At 40.9% G+C, this 16,039-nt stretch overlaps 1 protein-coding gene across 2 annotated transcripts in view; it reads right to left on the bottom strand.

The window, feature by feature from the left end:
• rgs3a (regulator of G protein signaling 3a) overlaps positions 1–16,039 on the bottom strand; it is a gene marked incomplete at its 5' end in the record, with an annotated part of 120,015 nt that overhangs the window by 38,108 nt on the left and 65,868 nt on the right. The window lies entirely within an intron of this gene.

Genomic DNA, 16,039 nt, shown 5'->3' with positions numbered 1-16,039 from the left:
CTTAGAGGATGAATCGTACTCATGACGAATCACTTAAGCGGTTCCCTGACTTTGAAGCTAGCGCCGCCAGCAGGTTAACATTTGTGCTTCAGATGGGTTCAAAGATTTAAAAAAGACAAAAATCAGGAAAAAGTCAAACAAAAGGATAATTTGGGGGTGTTAAAGCTTAGTTAAAAAAAAACAACTATATAACATCAATGCTTAGGTGCAGACAGACTCTTTTGAACACAGAGAAATGCTATGCCACAAGTAACAGATGTTAAATACTTTTCAGTTTTGGGAGTCTCAAAATAGGAATATTTTTAAAGTGGACCTAGAAGGAAGCTTCCCTTGACCTTATTTCCTGCCTTCTGTGACATATAATTGTGCACAAACAAAAACAGAGCTCAGAAACTACATCCAGATATAAAGAATACCACACAAGTTAAACCTGCCAGTGACACCAGCCAAATGACTCCTATTTGGTGTAACTGTGTCACCAGGATGGGAAAGAAACATGAAAGAAACCAGGTGTGATCTGATCAGTCGATACCCTGAAGTCATATTTACAACAAAAAAATCTCACTGACGAAATGAAGACTGACAACAAGGACCTTCATTTGCCCCCCCCCCAAAAAGAAATACTGTCATTCTGAAGGTCAACATATCCTCATAAGGATGAAGCTGCAGGGAAACACAGACTTGTGGACAGTCACCCGGGAGCAATAACGTGAACTCTGTCCCGCGGTTACTGAGGCAACGGGAGACCCATTCCAGGGGAGCAGCTGTGCCGTGCGTTCTCCAAAAGCAAGAGATGTATACCTGTGAACGCTGTCATCGTAGCTCCTGTCCAGCCCCTCCAGCATCTCATTTTCAGAGTGCCATCTTTCATCTTCATCTCTTTTCCTTCCTTTTCCTCCTTTTCTCTTTAATTTCCTGTGTCCTGGTTTATTTTAAGTAAGGCATTACATTAAAGATTGGTTATTGATTGATTGATTAAAGTCTTCCCTTTGCTTCTCTTAGTGTAATACATATGGTTAAATGGTTCCACCGTTACACTTGCCAAGTCCACTTCCAAACTCAATGAATCCAGCTCAACTCAATTATCAATGCTGTTTTAAAAGAACATGGTCTCTCTTTGTCTTCCTCTTCACCGCTCCCTCCGCATCCCCTCTCTTCAGCGGTGGACGTGTGCGACAGCAATTTGGCTGGAAGGATGTCTGAGGGAATTAACTCCGACCAATCAGTCTGCATTACTCTTGTTTACCCTGTTCTTTTGTTTTCTTTACTCACTGACATATTGATTTCTCCAAAGAACATGTAAGGTCAGCGAAGACTAGATCAGACTGCATGCTTACAGAGCCCGAAGGGAAAACATAAAAGGAAACGAGTGATGACAAGAAAGAGGAACAAAGTCAATCCAACTGGACACTGTAACCCTTGTTGTCATTTTACTTACACTATTTATATCTACAGCATATGTAGCATGCTGATTTGTCATTTTCCAAAGTTGAGATTTGTGTTTTAACTCTGGGGTTTTGTCTGCATGCTTTCCCTTTTCACCCAATTTGTAATGACCAATTCAGCTTGCATGGAATGGAGGTCTTCCCTCGATCTTAGCAACAAGGGTACGATCCCTCAACAGCTTCCCATCCACCAACCCTGCCAATTGTGTTTGCAGAGCGCCAGGCCCTTCTAGTTTAGATTTATTTTATGCATTTAACCTGCCTCCCTATTAATTATGTATTGCAATGAATGGTAGATTTAAGAAAGAATATGTGAATTCAGGTACCTTGCATTGACAACATCTTTACCTTTGCAGAACTCGGATCCTTTACTAAAAATAAAAGCAGCAATACACGATAAAAAATAAAAGTACTCACTAGGAATAGTTATATTATGCTATATTACATTATTGGACCATTATTATATATGTCTAACAAGCAAGTAGACATCATATATGTAGGATACTATCTTATTTTGCAGAGGAACTATAGCTGTCAGATAAATGAAAGGTCCAGTATGTATATTAGCACAAATACTTAATTAACTTTCCAACACTGGCATCTATATTCCTCAAATTATTATTTCAGGAAGTGAAAGTCACACTATTTACGCTTCAAGTAGATGAAACAGTTTTATCAGAAGAGGAGCTCCAAATGTTAGAAAGAGGGAATGAGAGGAACAAAATAAAGAGCAGGAGAAGGATAAAGAAGGTCAAAGGATTCAATAACAACAAGGATCTTGGGCTCTTCCTGGGCCGTAACAGTCCAAGGAACAAAAGAATCTGAATATTTATCCAAAAAAACAAAACATCAGTGTGACACAAGTGTGGACGTGTGTCTGTGTTTCTGAGACAATAAGCCTCCTTGGGGGTGCGATGCTGCTTGTTATCTCCCTCAACAGCGATACCAAAGTTGTTTTCTAGTACTTGTGAAGTCTCACTGTATTTGCCTATAAGTGAAATAATTTGCTCCATCCCACGTCACAGGTTATTATATAAACTCACCTACACACGTACACAAGGATCATTTTCTACCTCGCTGCAATCACAGGTCATATATCACAAAAGACACACGGTGTCCTATCTAATTTGGAAGAGGTGCATATGTAAGCTCGTATCTGATATTTGAATCATCCTGATCTTTGCTGCTTCTGTGAAAAAAAAAAGAGTGAGCACGACTGACGGGAAGGCAAGCTATAGGCTTGTGTGTGTGTGTATCTATGCGTGCATGTCCACGCCAACTAAATATATATTAAGCATGTTTTGACATGCACTTTCCAGGACAATCTGCAGTCTGAAGATTTAAGAGCCATTATTGCTTTGTGTAATACCAATAACTCATTAAGTGACCAGACCATCTAGATGATCAATCCCTGAATGACCTCATTACATGCACCGCGATGCACCGGCCTCTTTTGCCCTCGATTTCACTGAAAGACGAGCGATGTGGCGGGTAATAGTCATTTATCTGTCAGACCCCTCCATTGTGATCAGGCCGAGGGGAAAACCCCAAAATGGAAAAGGAAGTGAGGGAACAAGTGGGGTCTGCAGATCAAAAGAAAAACAAGAGGACAAGATGTCAGGTGACCACAGCGGACATAAAAGTGGGCTGAATCTTTTTAACTGAATCATGAAAGATGCAAAAGACCATTGCTTAAGAGAGTAATACAAATGCTTTCAGCCACCAAGTAAAGTAAAAAGCAAAACTGGCAAAATGATCATCGTAAAATTAAAGTGCATCCACTCATATGTGCATAATAATCCTGCTATTCATATACCGGTGCTGCAGGGTAGCAGGGATATTCAGTGTGTCAGCAACACTAATCGAAGCAGAATAGCTTTGACTTGGCAGCAGACTTAAACCTCGAAGATATCAGCTGCGGTTTATTCGCATGAAATTCCCATTTATATTTCAGCTCAAACTGAGAGCTGATGACGTAGTTTTCCTGTACTGTACGTGTGAGTGTTTCAGTTTTAAGTGTCAATCTCGCTCATTTAAAGAGTAACATGGAGCACTGCCGCTCCTACAAAACCTCTGGAAGAATCAAGACTCATTCTCTCACAGGAACCAGGCACAGGCCATCACAGCAGGGATAGGGGAGAAATGGGATGGGGTTGGGGTTTTTTGGGTGTGTGTGTGTGTGTCACATCCAACGATGCAAAGGCATTATTGATAGAAGCTGAGGGTTCAGAGAGAAAATGTCATTTACGTAACGTGCCCTGTGATGCCAGGCAGCTGAAGACAATGTGACCACTGAAAAACACTGGAAAAGGCCTTTAGAGAGGGAGCAAAGAGAGACGCGTGTTTGTGTGAGTAAGAGGGTGGAGAGAGAAGATGCGTCTATCTTTTGTTTCCTTTGTGTCTTTTGTGCGTGTGCATGTTTGTCACAGGAGGTTGTGATGTGTGTGACATTGTTTTTTCAAAGGTTATAACAAATAACAAACATCTAATTTGTTCAAGCTGGGGCTAGCGGTGTAACACCAGCTGATAAATCACAGTCAGTCTTGTGTGTGTGTGTGTGTGTGTGTGTGTGTGTGTGTGTGTGTGTGTGTGTGTGTGGGTCATGGACATTGTCAACTATTGATCAAGGACAGGGGCAAGATCGAGGTTGATGACAGAGGAGAGAAGGAAAATGCTCTACCTTTATACCTCACTTAAAAAATAAACTTCTTAAACGTCATACATCTTTACACCACATTCATTCAAACACAAGTAATATTTTCCTAAACTCGGCATTATTGATCATCTCCCCGTGTATGTATGAACAGGCAGTACCATCAATTACACACCCCTGCATCTAATTCTCTCTCTCTCCTTCTAAGAAGAGTAAAAACCTTCAATTCCACTCATGAGGAAGAGAAAAAAGCAATTTTCCCCAGTGTGCTTCCTGTTGTTCTCCTCTGTTTGCTCCCTCGATCACATTCAGCTTGGCTCTGAGTGTGTTTTAACGGCAATCTCCCTATATGCTCCTCTCTCTCAGTCTCCCTGTTTTTCACCCCAGCCATGTGGAGGGCTGAATGATGTCACCGGCACACAGCCAGAGAAGAAACGAAATCGAAATAAAATAAAATCGCCAAACGGGGGGTGGTAAACAATCTGTTGTTTGGGAAATACTGTCTACAACTCTTGATTACTATGAGGGGGGCGATATAACAGGGGTAATTATATTAAAGAAAGCTATTAAAGCTATATGTGAGGGAGCGAAATAAGTGCATGGAGTGATAGAGAGAGAATAAAACAAAGGCAGACACCCAACTCCTCATATAAGCGTGTCGTAGAGATGCCTTGTGATAAATAAGCTTTTATTGCTTTTTCCTATCTTTCCTTCCATCTCTCTGTCTTGTTTTTCTCTCCGTATGACTAAACCACTCCCTGCCCTCCAGCAGCACAATATCAGCAACTCACACTAACCACATTAGTTTTTAGTTATTACAACAACAACAACAAAAATGTCGTCCCCAAAGACAGAGAAAAGCACCATCAAATCAATTAGCACGAAGGCGCTCCGCAAAATGAGATGCGCTCTACAGATGAGAAATAAAGTGACGGTACGTAAACCCTACCTGGCAAGAGGAAGCAGTTCCAGGTTTACAATCCACTAAAGGCAGATACAGGCACTCCACACATCCCCATTAAGTGGCCTACTTCCTCTGTCAAACTGTTGTGTGAGTGTTTGTGGCTGGATGGCCGGGCTGGTGTGTGTGACGCTGTCAGTGTGGGCTAGGCCAACTGAAGTGTGCACAGAGAGGGGAAGAGAGAGAGAGACAGAGAGAGAGAGAGAGAGAGAGAGAGAGAGAGAGAGAGAGAGAGAGAGAGAGAGAGAGAGAGAGAGAGAGAGAGAGAGAGAGAGAGAGAGAGAGAGAGAGAGCCCAAGAGCTAAGAAGGAGGTAGACTCCCATGCTGCACAAACAAGTGGGAAGGAAAGCGGGAGAGGAAAGGAGAGAGAGGGAGGAGATAGCGATAATGATAAGAGACAAATGAGCAGCGAGCTCTCAGAGAGAAGAACATGAGCGTGCTGCGTATGTCCACCGAACATAATGACTGGTCTCCGTGATTGCAGATGTGTGTGTGTGTGTGTGTGTCTGTAAATATTGTCTGACATCTGTGTCCATTTGTGCCTGGACAACCTCCCTCAAGACATTAAGGCAGTGCAGCAAGGTCCCACAGGATGCACAAAGCACACAATGACCACATATCCATTGTAAACACACACAAACGCGTGTATTAAGTTTAAACTCACATGCAGGTCTCTGCCACACACAATGCAGCTGTGAAGTCATAGAGTAAAAACATATGAAGCAGGAAACCATACCACATATATAAAAACATACCATCTTAAAAGGAAGGAATTATTTATATATAATGTCTGTTAATTACCGGCCTTAACACAAAGAACTCATCTGTGTGTCGAAGGCATATGCTGTAAAATGTTTGTTACCAACTGTTCATTTGGAGAATGTCCCTAAACTTCCTGGTTTTGCAGCCACATTTCTAAATTCAGTTCTTCTTAAATTCAAAATTTTCAAACAACTCTGAGTCTGACACTCGCTTGTTTTCCGAGTGAGTGCATTGGACTTTAAAAAGATAAGATTGAGAACATGTCTGTAAGTCAGAAGTTCGTAACACTAGATAAAGACCTACCGCACACATACATTAGTGCTGTGCCGAGGCTTCGGAGCGTGTGTCGGGTAATCCAGGAAGTTTTCTGTAAAGCGCATAACGAGGCTTGTATCTTTTTACCAATGATGTCCTAAATAAAAACAAATAACGCCACTCACTGCAGCTTTACAGTTTCAGAACACTAATATTTCCCCTCCTGCCATCATTATTATATGATACTTTTATTGACCAAAGAATCAATTTACTTTACAATTTAATTACTAGCATTTTTTCCCCATTGTTGTTGTCTAGGTTTTCTATTGTTGTTGTCAGAGCGCCATCTAGTGGGCCTTTATGCCTCAACAATTTTAGACGAAGCGGTGCCCTATAGCTCACCTAGCACACCGTTACTCAAATTTAAATAATTTGTCTTTAAAAGGAATACAAAGAGAGCAACATGGTGTTGAACTCCTGGCAAACAACGTTGCGGTGCATTGCCAACAACTGGAATGGAGTGTGGAACGGGAAATGCGCAATCGTAGAACGCCGGAACAACGCAAACCCTCAATTGTTGTATGAATAGAGCCGCGTGTGCTGCAACACGCAAGCTGGCCCAAGTGTTTTGTCACTTGGCTAGCTAACGTTCCCTGGGATGCAGTGACACAAAACTTTGATTCATAACGGCAAGCAGCATATTCATTTTTGTCATCACAGCTGACAGTGGCATAACGTATTTACAGCTCAGCTGACTTTTTTCTCTCCTATTTTTGTCATGTTATGTTTTTTTTTGTCATTTATTTGGGAAGATTGTCCTTTAAACAATCAGAATTGGTCTAGGACAATATAGATATGTATTGTATGACAATATATAGATATGGTTGAGTCATAGCCAGCCACAATATTCTTGACATTTACATTTCCAGAGGAAAATAACCTATAAAGCAGATGGGCTACTATGGATGTTTCTGCTCAGATGGGCCCATCTGAGCAGAAACACTGCAAAAAAAAACATTCAAATGTTTTTTACGCTTGGCTGAGGTGGTAGTATATCGATAAAATCAATATGCGACAAAGTGCGACGGAAACAGCAAATAAATCGGGACAATCATGAAACATTTGACTTGAACTTCCACTGAGGCTCCACTGAAGAGACTAAAAATAGAGGCAGACAAACATCAGATCTGCAGGGAGCGTTAAGGAGACAGCGACATTCCTTAAATTAACAAATGAAACAAACAGAAATGCCATATTTCCATCATGTTTTTTTACATAGTTTTGAACTGTTTGAAGTCTGACTGGAGTGATCCTGATATTTGCGTGATAGTATTGTCTTGAAATGTTGTTAAAATTAGCACTTTACTTAAATGGAAACCAGTCTAATGTGTTTCGTAGATAAAGAAATGTATACCGGAGTGATTAATTGAACAACATGGTACTCTCTCTCTCTCTCTCTCTCTCTGGCACTCTTGCTCTCTCGCTATTCCTTAACCTTTCTCTCACTCCGTTATCTCAAGAGCCTCTCAATGCTGCTATGGCGAAATGTTTTGTTTTTTTCTCTCCACAGTGTGACAATGAACATTTGACAATGAAAGGCAGGAGACACACACAGCTGCTGTCTCTGTACACGGGTCGACGACTATCCACCACTGACAATACCCTTCAAGAGGTAATTGTCCAACACAAGATGGTGTCATATACAGCAGGCAACATTTATTCTAATTACTAAAAAGAAAAAAAAGACATGAACTCAAAAGTCTTTGCAGCGATTACACTGATACTGAGTCAACACTAACAGTTGTAGAGCATCTCCAACTATACATATGTATGCATGAATAGACACTCCAGATGTTCTCAGGTGTTTTTAATTCCCTGCCTATGGAGCTACACGAGCCCCAATTCACTGAAGAACGTATCAAACCAGAGAAATTTGCCAAATTTATCCCAAACTTCTGTCTGAATTCTGCATAAAATTTGACTGGTGCTATATAATATGTAGTATAGAAAAGAGAAAGAAAATGTCCATGCTCATTGGAACCAAGAAAACAGAGACTAAAACTTCCAACACGTCTCAAAAGAAACCACTGCTGTGCAGCGTGAACATTTCTGGTTATGTAAATGTGACTTTCACCTAGGACGGCATTTGCACAACAGTTGTGAAATAGTGCTGCTTACACACACACAATCCAAACACGGTCAATTCACACACTCAGATACTTGCACCATATCTATAGTAAAACGCATGTACACACACAGACAAACACAATCATCTCAACTATAGAGACGCCACCTGAAGTCTCCAGAAAGAGCTCTCAGGTTGACCTTCATACCAGACCAAAAGATAACAATACATTACCTTAGACACGGGCATCTGGACGCGAAGTGTGCTGAGTGTTTAAGCGTGCTGTCATTGGTTTGTTTTCCCAGAGTACGGCAAAGAATGGCACAGTTCATCCACACACACTGACAAAGCACGTGTGCGAATAGAGGCAGGCTGCTGATCCAATGTGACCATATGTGATCTTTTTTTGTTTTTGTTTTTCTGTCCGTTTTTCAGGACGCGGTCGGTGCTCCAATTTCTCCTCCTCTTGTTTTCTGTTTCTCGGGCTTTGTTTGCTGCAGACCCGGCTTCTCCCCGAGCTCGGTAATAACGCGCGTGTCGACGTGTGCGCAAAGGAGCAAAAGAGAGAGAGAGTGTGGAGGGGGGGGGGGGGGGTAAATAGGGATTTGGTGAAGGACGGGAAATGAAGACAGATGGAATCAGGGAGAGACAGAGGTGTGAGAGTGAAAGGAGGAATTGTAAAAATGTGATGTATTAAAAATGTAGAGAGAGTGATGGTTATGAAAAGATCAAATGCAACTAACTCTCTGGAAACCAAAGCAGTCAGTGTCCTTCATCCTCCCCAGTGTCTCTCTCTCTGTGTCTCTCTCTCTCTCTCTGTGTCTCTCTCTCTCTCTCTGTGTCTCTCTCTCTCTCTCTCTCTCCATGCTATTTTTAGAAGTTGCTCCGTTGCAAATCAAAGCACTGAATCCAAACCTATCAAAGAGAAGGATGTTAAGGGCCATGTCTTTCACACCTAATAAGACACACATATTTACACACACACGCACGCACACAAACAACCACTGTCTGTTACAATGACCATGTGTCTGCATCAGACCTGAGGCGAGCCATGTAAGCTATACGTCAGGCCTTATCTAATCATATCATGTGCTAATAAATAAGGGCCTTTTCAAATAGCTATTTTAAACCTGGACAATTACACTGCACAGACCGCCGTCTCCCTCACTGTCTCTGGCTAGAGGTGTTCTCGAGGACACATTTCCACGTGATGCATGAAGTAATGATTGACACCTAAAAAGTAGAATATCAACTTAAGGCCAACTACATTTTTCGACTGCTTCCAGCACCTTTTTTTTCCTTGTTAATTGCATTGGAAGGATTTTCTCACAAATGTCATCAATCTAAATATGTAAAAAAGCCCTGTTATTTTAAAATGAAACTATTATCCCAGCTCCATTGCATGCTCAGTGGAGCAGACGTCTTTTTTTTTTTTTGGAGTAAAGAATGCGCATAATTAAATTTGACAGTGAATGGATTTCATGCTCGGCTGTACCTTCTTAGGACTAAGTCTGCGGGGCTCTTATCTGTGCTAGCTCCTGTGCTGATGCATAATTGCCATTATGTAACACAGTTATGAATAGTTAAAGGTGAGCTAAAATAAAGCCAAACACCACTCCATCAAAGGGAAATCATTAATGTTTAAAGAGAGACAAGGGAATGAATCCTAAACTACAGGCCACAATGAATAACATCCATGAGCTGCGCGTGTGTGCGTGTGTGTGTGTGTGTGTGTGTGTGTGTGTGTGTGTGTGTGTGTGTGTGTATAACTGACAGAGACACAGGGAGAGCTAGAAAGAAACACATTTGTTGATAAAGATGGACAGAGAGAGACTGGAGGTGGACAATTGCATAGTTGCACTTGATAATGCTGCAATGGAATTAGAAGAAATCTTTTCTTCTTTTTTTTCATTTTAAACAATAAAAACATAAGATATGATGAGGATTCTGGTTTTCTGGTCAAATTTTCAGTGTCGAATGAGGAAAGCGCACCAGAATAACAAATACGCTCTCAAATATTTTGACATGTGCATCCGCATAGGAGTAATATTATATGGAGGACTCCGGAGTTCATCAATATTTCCAAGTAGTCAGCTAAAGAGCCTTTATTTTTGAAAATGAAGGAAAGTTTGAGATGCTGACACTTTATCCTTATTAACACACAGGCAAAAGGTCTGGTGGAGAGTTTTTGGACGTCAATACTTCACTCAAAGGTTTTGACACTCTCTCTGCTAAAGTCAAAAAAACAACTTCTGATACACTTTGGACAGATCTTGAAAGACTATCTCTCTAAATAGCAGACTACTCTGGTGCCAGAGATCTCATCAAATACCATTGAAAAGAAAAGAAAGTAACTTCACTATACATGAATGTTTAAGCTTGGTTCCTCATATAGCATGCAAAGTGCTGTTTATATGCGCGCGTGTGTGTGTGTGTGTGTGTGTGTGTGTGTATGTGTGTGTGTGAGAGAAGAAAAGAGACAAGCAAAGACAGGACAAATGGAACTCATCCGTGTCTAATTAGAGACAATGAAGGGGAAAGCGTGTGTCTGTTGCAGGGAAACAAAGAGCGAGAGAAATGTTAATCACGTGAATGAGTAGGAGTTGCCGGTATTTGACTTCATATATTGATACTCTACATTTACAATCTTGTTTCCAGACGGTTGGACGTGTACGATGTAAATATTTGTATCTATGCTGTTTGTAATTCCCCACTTACGATGGGATGACAGGTGTGAAGGAGCCGCTCTCACTACTCACTCCTATACTCGTCTTTCCTTTGATCTATTTCTCCAGCAGATGTCCAATTTGGGGCAATAACCGTTAACATATACCTCAAGTATACAACATTACGTGTATTTCTCTGGATAAGTGCACTTGTGTTGATATACTATTGGATAAGTTGAATACATGTTCCGACTAAACTGGCCCACTTTTTTAGAAGTGGACATTAGGTGTACTTTATTCCATGGAACTTCTTTATGATTATGTGTCATTTTGTACTTGCAGTAAAGCAGATTTGCTTCTATTATACGACTCTGCTTCGAAAAGTTGGATTATTTTTTTTTAAATTCCTTTCCTTCTGTGAGGAGAAAACAGGTAATATCTTATTTTAAATCTACATCTTCAACCTCACAGCGAGACTCCATGCCGACGAAAATATTCTCACAGAACTTTTGATCATTGACTTATTATACTGCTGCTAAATATCAATCACTAAATGATGAATGGACCGCATTTATAAAGCACCTTTCTAACTTATTACAACAACTGCTACATTTGACCCTCATTGAACAATTCAGACACACATTCATACGCTGGTGGCACGCAAGGCAGCGGCCTGCCCATCGAAAGCAACCTCGGGTTGAACCGCCAACATTGTGTTAAAGGAAGACCTGGTCGGTTGTAGCGCACACACAGAACGCGTCACACACAGACTGAAGAAGCAATCAAGGTAAATAAGCCAGATCAGGCGATCGGGGGAGCGAATGTGGTAGAATTGCTGCTGTTCTGAAGAGTTGACATGCAATGCTGAGAAATACAGTAGCGTAGTTGCACATCCTGACAAGTTGACATGTGTCAAGACGCTGCAGGTGTGTGTGGCCCCTCAGCAATGTTATAGACAAAATGGGAACAAATTGGAATGAATAATTCAGTTTTCCGATAAATCCTGAAATGTGGAGTGGAGCTTATTTTCCGTTAGTTATTTTGTGTTGCTGCTTAAGATTCAGCGTGCCCTCGTAGTGAGATATGCTGCTCAAAAAGATGCATATTCACCGACACTTGCTATCAGTCCAGAGCTCCATGTGTCATGGATCGAGTTAGCTTGAGATGAAGGGACATAGTAGAATAGTAAGTAAGAGGAGAGGAGACCATCGGTTTCTTTCAATGCATCATGAATAAACAAGTTTGACAAGTCAAGAGAAGGAGTAAGACTTAGAGGGAATGAGAGAGGGTCCTCGTCCTACTGAGTCACTGCTTCCTCCAACATAGATGCTGTGTAATAACCACTTCTGCAGCTAAAACAGATTCTCATAAATGTGAAATGAGACAGAGAGAGAGAGAGAACAGAACAAGCTGCGTCCAAACCTCAGCAGACACACTTTCTTCACTAGCAGCCGCCATCTTTTGTTTTCACTCATCATGTGATGCACCTTTTACTGCAGATAGTTTGCTTTTCTCCTCTGACTCAGAGAAGGACAGCCAGCATTGCTCATTGAATTGCTAACTGTGTGTGTGATTAAGGGTGGCTGTCATTTCCAAAATGGCCAGTCCTCCCTAAATTCCCATTTGAGGCCGCTTGTGTGTGTGTGTGTGTGCAGCTGAACAAATATATTTTTCCAGTAGCTTAGTGGCTAATGCTGCCATGACAAGAATGCACCGGAAGCTTTCCAAGGAAGGAGCTCACAGGCTGTAAATGGCTGTGGGCTACCACCACAAGGGTGAGTGTACATGACCACGGAAACAAATACATCATGAACACATAATCAGGAGAATAACACCAAATGTAACAATCTGAAGCAATTTGGAGTTTTAATATGTCACCAAAATCAATTAAAATGAAACTAAAAACCTAAAATACATGTAATGCAAAACGCATTATTGACAAGGCTTTTTTTTACTCCTGCCTCTATCCAGGATCATCCTTCAATAAAACAACCGTCCATCTCTAACTATCTCATCCCCATTGACCGCCTCCCATTCTCACGGGAGTCTCATCGACCACTTTGTTTAGATATTAACATATTTTGTGGTATCTTTAGCTTCATGTCAGAAACAGCCACAGAGAAAGCGATGCACCAGTTGACTTTAAATTAAACTCCACACAACATAGAAACTGGCAAACTCCCATCGTGCACAGAGGACCTGGAGGATTAGAAGAATCTCCAAGGGAAAAGGGCTCACATCCACATTTTTCCAATGGGAAGCATTCAAAGCGTTCTGCGACTTGGAGGAACTGGGGGCAGCTGTACTGATTTGTACACTGAGACAGAGTAACCCCCATGTGTTGGAAAAACATGAATGGACAAAATAACAGGAGTAGGTAGAATGGGTGCGATTTGTGCGTTTGCCCCTTGAGGTGGATTTCTGCTCTCTCGGCACACTTGAACACAACTCTTGAGCAAAGTGCATGCTTAAGCTAAGTTTGGATTTACTCGGCTTTGCGCGTGAGAAGACAAATGCGGTTTCTGACACAAGGGACATGTGTGAGTCAAAGGGTCATTTTGTGAAGCTCCTTTGCTGCAATTCTAACTCACTGGCAAGGATACACACAGTGCATCAAAGATACACTCTATTCAGTAAGTTGTAGTGTTGACTCAGCAGTAAAGAAACAACAAACCAGTGATTGTGGACAGAGCTTGATTATCGTCAGATCAAGCGGACATTGTGGCAGATTATTTAAATGATGTGATTCAGATATTAATGTCCATTTCTTTCATGCATCTATCTAATGCAGTGCTCGTCTGTAGAGGGCTGTGACCCAAATGTGCCTCCACATGTCTATCTATAAGAATGTGTCCTCCTTTCTTTTGCCAATATGATAATACCCAAAGGAGACTTCCCAAGTGAAATACACAAAACACTTGGTTTTAATGCCTCACATGCAACCGATAGAATACGACAAAATTCAATTCTCCTCATATCTCCCGTACTTGACGAAGCTGATTTGCATATAATTAAACACATCTGGAGTTGACTGAATACAAACTATTTGCCTCTGAGGTACTCTGGAGAAATGCAATCAAAAATGAACTAATTTGTCTAGATGTCAAATGATTAAGCTTGTATTCCCTTGCCTCCAGGACACCGTTTTTATAATAATAAGAGACGACAGTAAAAGATTCTAATAAGTGCATAAAGAAGGTTTACAGCAATAGCTCCAGAGGGCAGGACACGCACACACACACTTGCATGTATAATCTCACCGAGTAACAATTTACGTGAGTAACAACAAAATGTCAACCTTTAAGGCCCAAACGCATTGACACTGTCAGACGAGCACGTTTTGAAGTACACCTATTGTTTAAATGGCCGAACAAGCACTGAAAGAACAGCGGCCTCCTGGGAAAAAGTCCTGTGTTTGTTTGACCCGTACACATCCCATCCCAACTGGCCTGTGTGGACCATCTCGCTCTTTATACTACTTCACTTGCTAATAATCACGCGGGTGAGTTTATATTGGAGGATACACATTTTCAGGTTGTATTTGTAGACGTCAGTCCACACTGAAACACAAGAACAATAGGAAACAGGGAAACAGCGAAATCTGTTATTCATCATATTTCGTTGAGCAAACAGCAAAACCGAGGCATCAAAGGTTGAGATGTTGATGAAATGACTATTTTAATATCATTCTGGTGTATGATTTAAACAATATTATACTATATTATAGGTTAATGACAAGCTGTGTTGTGTGATTTGCTAAATTAACCTTTTTCTCTTCCCGTAAATATGTGTAATATGTTTAATGAATCATCTTGAACTTGGGGTCATTACATAAACGAGTCCAATAACATGAAATGTGGTACATCGTAAGAAAGGTCACTGTTAGTTTGTGGGTGGTAATAAAGAATAACAATATGTGAGGTGTGTATTTAGATTTCATGAGGCAAAGACCTTGTTTACATTTCCAAAAGAGCGCGGCGGAGCATGGATCGTGTCTGAGCAGGCAGGCATGGTAGCTCCTATGAGACTCAATCGATGGTTTATTTTGCTGTCTTATAAACGAAAACAGCTTCAGCTTTAATAAGCATAATTAGTTACCAGTTACAAAAAGCTTTAACATGTGGGCCAAGGAAATATCCTTCAAGGATCATTGCATGACTTAAATACTAATTAAAATTGGAAAAGCGATCAATCAGAGCAGGTTTTTTTCACCATGTATTTACTGATCAATAAACCGGTTCGGTCAATAGGGTTTTGGGTAAATGGCATTGACTTACGCGACTTAGCACGCTTTCCAAGCTGTTTTGTTATTTAACATATTGATCACTGTGTGTATGTGCGTTCATTCATTCAGCTGAGTGCATCTAATTTATACTGATCGTGGGAGTAAACAGGCAAAGAAAGCTACATGTACAATTTAAATACTGTTTGAAAGCTCAAGTAGAGTAGTAGTGTTTAAATAGTGTTGACTTCTTGGGCAAAGTTCACCCTAAAGTAGCCTAAAATACGGGCCAAGTTCTCTGACATTTACACTTGGTAATCAGGCCTCATCCTGAATCATTTTGAATGAACCATATCTGCAAAAATACACACAGATAGATGTCGGCTTGTCCCTCTCTCTTTCTCTCTTTCATATGCTAATGAAATGAACCCCTGATGTACAACAGGTGTGGCATCTGCACACAAATCTATTTATGCCTTTTAATCACCTTTCAGCTATACTAAATGAAGTGGACTGCTTTGAAACTGATGACATGAGTCTTGTCTTGTCTGTTCATCACAAATGAAGGAATTAAGAAAATTTTAAAAAAAAGCTGTAACCTATATCCTAACATATTGGAACTCACTCTCACAGCTTTCACAACAAAAACACAAAAAGATGTATATTTTTTCTGTAGATTTCCCTAGGTAACGCTTGAAATGACCAAATTGGGCCACAGTCATCTCATTGACAGCTCCCCTGCAGCCACCCTCTTAATCAGGGCACTCGATTGAGCCCAGTGAGCACTTAAAGATCAGTTACAGTGCATCCTTAATGGCACCATGCTCCGCCAATGTGCTACATTACAAGTCGGGGGATTAAACTCAATTTGAATTGATCCATTTTAATGTTTCCAAACAGTAAAACAGGTGTACAAATGTGATTTATCAGAGGTACAAGCAGCTGAAAT

This window comes from Pholis gunnellus, assembly GCF_910591455.1.
Source record: "Pholis gunnellus genome assembly, chromosome: 18".
Taxonomy (NCBI): domain Eukaryota; kingdom Metazoa; phylum Chordata; class Actinopteri; order Perciformes; family Pholidae; genus Pholis; species Pholis gunnellus.
Note: the sequence above shows the minus strand (reverse complement) of the source record. Positions and strands in the feature narration are given on the sequence as shown.